The sequence below is a fragment of the Equus caballus genome, chromosome 15 (assembly GCF_041296265.1).
Source record: "Equus caballus isolate H_3958 breed thoroughbred chromosome 15, TB-T2T, whole genome shotgun sequence".
Lineage (NCBI taxonomy): Eukaryota > Metazoa > Chordata > Mammalia > Perissodactyla > Equidae > Equus > Equus caballus.
The window spans coordinates 98,796,802-98,801,597 of record NC_091698.1 but is presented as its reverse complement, the minus strand read 5'-3'; the positions used below and the strand labels follow the sequence as shown (position 1 = coordinate 98,801,597).

At 51.0% G+C, this 4,796-nt stretch overlaps 1 long non-coding RNA gene across 2 annotated transcripts; it reads left to right on the top strand.

Moving 5' to 3' along the window:
• Positions 1 to 564: 564 nt before the first annotated feature.
• On the top strand, positions 565 to 3,878 carry LOC138917926 (uncharacterized). 2 transcript variants are annotated; one of them, XR_011426602.1, is made up of 3 exons: positions 565 to 1,144; positions 1,743 to 1,867; positions 3,599 to 3,878. It is a non-coding gene; the product is annotated as an uncharacterized lncRNA (long non-coding RNA). The 2 variants fall into 2 exon arrangements; XR_011426601.1 differs by having other exon boundaries at positions 657 to 990; positions 1,740 to 1,867.
• Positions 3,879 to 4,796: the final 918 nt, after the last annotated feature.

Genomic DNA, 4,796 nt, shown 5'->3' with positions numbered 1-4,796 from the left:
TGCGTTTTAATAGGTGATGTGGGTGCGTGTGGACGTTGGAGAAGTGAGCATCTGGAGCAGAGTTCTCGCTCTCCTGAGGTTAGGGCTCCCGTGTGAATGTGACGAGGGCTGCCACGTGGACTCTTCCTGCAAGCTCAGGGCCTTCCCACCCCTCGGCGTCCACCTATATGATGAGTGACGGGCCCTGCTCTAGGTCTAGATTTTGGACATCAAAGAGTTTGTCCACGGTCTAAATGAAAAAAAAAAAGTCACACGTGCCGTGGTAGCGTCTCTGTATGCCCCGCATGTCTATGTTCAGAGAAGGGGTTTTCTTTTTACATTTCTGAATTTAAAAAAATCACGAGACATTTGTCTTACTTTTCTTTTTTGGGGCTCTTCTTTTTGAGTTCACCTCGTATGGGTGGGGAGGGTTCTATTCTGAGCTGGTAGTGGGTCTAAGTATATGCATGATTATTAATTTTGTTGTAAAGAAAACAGCAATAAAACCCCAGAAGAACCTTTGCCCGAGGCCATCTGGCTGCACTCTCCATGTTTACTTCCTTGCTTGGCATTTACCGGGTACTTCCAGTTCCCAGCTGCCTTGATGGGCTTGAGCTTCTTCAACTCTTGCCACAGCTTGGTGAAGCAAGAACTGTGTCAGGGGTAAGGAAATCGAAGCTCAGAGAGATTTCATGTGTCAAGTTAAATGTAGGAGGCAAATCCAGGCCTGATGATTCTAGATAACAGCCAACAGGTACACTTCTTTAGATCCACAACCGAAGGGCAAACACATAGTTGATACTCGATAAATATCTACAGGCTGAAGGAACAAATTTAGGATAGGGAAAGTTGCTCTCTGGTTCACCACACCCTGACTTCTGGAAAGTTCTTGGGATGGCATCAGCAGAAATGACCAGGCACCAAGGTATCATCTGCCTCCAGTGATGCTCAACTCTATCTACTCCTTTCCGGAAGCAGGCCAACTTTCCAATCTGACTCAAGTCTGCTGTGGTGAGTTCCGAATGGGCTTCATCGCACTTGCCTCCCCCCCACCCTCACCCCTTAAGGCCAAGAGTGAGGGTGGGCCCAGAAGGCTGAGGGGCCACGAGGTTCAAGATGGTGGCGCCAGGGGAAGGCTGCTTGAGGACCCTCAGCCGTCTTGCAGGTAAGAACCCATGGAGTGGGTCTCCCAGGGAGAGATGTGGGCATGAGTCGCTCTCGGGGGCCTGAGGTCCTGTGTGAGCAGATGGCGTAAGAGCTATTGAGGTCTAGAATGCACTTGTCATTCTAGACCCACCTGGACCACAGTGGGGAGGTTAGGAAAAACCAAGATGTCATTAGTATTCTAGGGCCATTGTTTTCTATTCTTTTTATAGACAAGTGTGTAGTATTTCAAACATATGAACTGACTTGGTTTTGTGGGCTGTGTTGGGCAACTGGTTACCTTTCACAGCGGAGTTTCTACAGCAAAGTACTCCCCAAATTCCCAGTAACTAGCTTCCCAGTAACCAGCTCCCCAAGTTCCCAGTAACTAGCTTCCCAGTAACTAACTCCCCAAGTTCCCAGTAACTAGCTTCCAAATAAAATCTTAGAACACAGCCCACTCTCTTAGTTCCAGAGGTGGGGAGCTGCAGGGTGCTGCATGGGAGGGAAATGCAACAGACGGGCTGCCCTAGCTGCAAATAACACCGGCTGTCCTCTGAAAATAGCGGTAGGGACCCCATTTCCAACCAACCAATATCAACGATGTATCTCCTTAGCAGGGGTCTGCTGGTCCCTCCTGGCGGTGGACCAACCACACAGCGCTGAAGTTGTCTGCACAGCCAACTGGAAGGAACCTTCCTCTCTGTGGGGAGGAGCCGGTCCGCTGCCGTGTCCTCAGCACCAGGCAGGTATTTCCCCATCACGTGAAAAGGGACGAGGCCTGCGCAGGAGTTGAGGGGTGGGGCAAGAGTAGGGGTGTCCAAGTGAACAGTAAATGTTTCTGCTTCGAAAGTGTGTGCCATCTGGTAGGGGGATCAGCTCCGCACACAAATAATTGCAACCTGTGGTGGAAAGGGAAGAGGATGGAAATGGAAGGACAGAGGGCTCTGTGGCTTTGGCTCCAGTGGCAGGTGTCCAGAAGTCTTTATGAAGGAGGAGGCACCTGGGCTGGGATGTGGACCAAAGTCCCTTGATAACAACAGCAATAAATAACACACCTTATTATGTGCCAAGATGTCACCACTGACCTGGCAACAGGGGTTTTGTTTTCAGAAATCACTGGTTACCAGCTGGGGAATGCCAAGACGGGAGGGGTGTGAGGTGGGCAGAGTCCCAGTGTCGGGTGTGCTGTGGATGAGACCCCGCCATCAGATGGAGGTGGGGCTCTGAATTCGCCGAAGATTGACAGTTCTAGTTTGACAGTTTTTCATAAAAATGGTGGTAAAATACACATAACATAAAATCCCTATTTTGAAGTATGCAATCCAGCGGCGTTCAGTGCGTTCGCGGTGCTGGGCAGCCGGCACCACTGTCTGCCTCCAGAGCCCTTCGGTCTCCCCAGAGAGAAAGGTCATAACCACTGGGCAGCCTGGCGTTTTAATGAGGAGAATTCTCTTTGATGAGAAGGAACAGGGGAGTCCTGGACTCGTGGCTGAACACTCCATCCAGCCAGTCACAGCCTGCGCTCTGTCTTACCAGCCAGAGGCACGAAACCCGGCTCAGGCCCCCAGAAGGGGTAGCCTGTGCAGGTCAGTTTCTCATGAGGCACAGAACCCTCCATCTTTTATGTGGCCTGCCCCAAAAGTCTAACAGATGGGACGATTAAATAGATTATGGGAGAGGTTTTCATAGGCTGGAATCATACACAGTGTCTGAAACGATGTTTGCAAAGAATGCTTTGTGGCCAGGGACAATGTTTACAATACAGGGTTTAAAGGCAGAAGGCAGAATACAAGCGAATGCAATTTGGGCCCTATTTTGTTGAAGAGAGGAGCAGGGGAGAAGGTTCCATTGGAAGGAAGAACATACAACGTAAACCGTGCTGGAGGTGTCTCTGCGCCCGCCTGGGTTGGTGGCTGCCTCACTGAAGCCGCCACGTAACCCCCGAGTGTTCTAGTCCCTCCGCTCTAAACTGCCGGGCGTCTGCTCACAGGGACGTGTGTCCACCAGCCCTGAGAGCTCAGTCAACGTTACTCCTCATTATTATTACCCTGGGATGGTGAGATTTCAGACGACCTTAATTTTTCTCTTCAATTTGTCACCAGACCAAACGTGAGTCCCCTTCTTGGCGAGTTAAATCAAACGACACCAGAAGTAGTTATTACACAAAGCAGAGATTTTATTTGCGGCATGCAGCAAAGCAAAGGGAGGCCATAGGGAATAGTTTCACAGAGCCCTGGCTCCCCAAGCACGGGGAGCAGGTGCCTTCTATTAGGGGTGGGGGGTGAATATGCAAGAAGGAAGTTGCGTCCTCCCTTGTAGAGGAGGATAGAGGCTGGCACACGCACAGTTCAGATACACGCCTCCACATACATCGCATGTGATGTTAACAGGCCTTTATCTCCTCCCGGGGAGGCGTTTTGCATATTATAACGAAGTCCCGGTTACTTTTACACTTTTCCATCCTTCTGCGCAGGCATCCTTACTACAGCGTGGTTTGGACTGGTCTGAGCTGGTTCAAGCCAGTGGGCAGCTGCTCATTCTCCTGAAAAACAACTTTGGGGAACTATTGGACGCTGATGGACCCGTGAAGCAGCTCTTTAAGCTGCTAAGCAACAAGCAACTCTTTAAGCCTAAGTAACTCCTTAAGCAACTAGAGGCAGGTGGCTGGTGACAAAATTTCTCTGTATTTTCCAAATTTTCTGGAACAAGCAAGTTTTAACTTTTATAATCGTAAATAATAAATGTGTTTTTTTAAAATGAGAGGAAACAGCATTGTTTTTCAGTCTGCCCTTCTAAGCTGGATCAAGGATGAGCCCATCTCCCAGCTAACTCCCTTCAGCGGAGAGGAGAGGCCTGGCAGCTGGGCTGAGCTGTGGTCTTTTGGGGTCATTTCTATAATCTGGCTTGAATGTGATACCTCACATTGCATCCCAGGGGCCACACATAGGTGTGCACACACACACACACGCACACGCACACGTACCATCATCATTCTTTTACAGTTGTGCTCTTTGTGATGGTCCAGAAACTTCTAGAAGGAGCCATTGCAGTGAGGAAGTCTGGTTCCCTTGAGTGGAAGGATTATGTGACATGAGTGTGGGCAGTCTTGTGGCCATCTAGGCACATGACTTAGCAAATATTCATTTGGTTTTGCTAGTGTTTAAATAAGAAAGGCAGTCTCAGAGGGCTGCCAGCCCAGAGAACAGGGGAAGACAGGGCCCTCAGGGGTGGCCTTGGGTGGGGTCGGCCAAGGCCAGTCCCTTGACTTTGCAGGCCCCAAAACTCCCCTCTGGTCAAGGCTGGAGTGACTGGCTCAGGCCAACCCAGGTTGGGAGGCTGAGAGGACAGCAGACCCACTGGGGAGCTGAAGACCAGAGGCAGCTGTGGGTGTGCTGGGGTGCTGGGTGGGTGGCCAGCCCTAGCTCTTGGGCTGGGGGCATTGCCCTGTCAGAAGCTGCCCAGGGAACCCATGGGCAAAGCTGGAGGTCGGCGTGAGAGCTGTATGTGCCTTTTTCCTCTGAGGGGTAGGTCATCAGGAGACCCGATGGTTCTGTTGCTGGACTGGCCACCCGTGGGCAAGGTTGGGTGCACAAGGACACGCCCTCCACATCCCTGACCTTGTCGCACCCACCGTCTGCTGAGGGGGAGACAGGGCCCCAGGACTCCCAGTC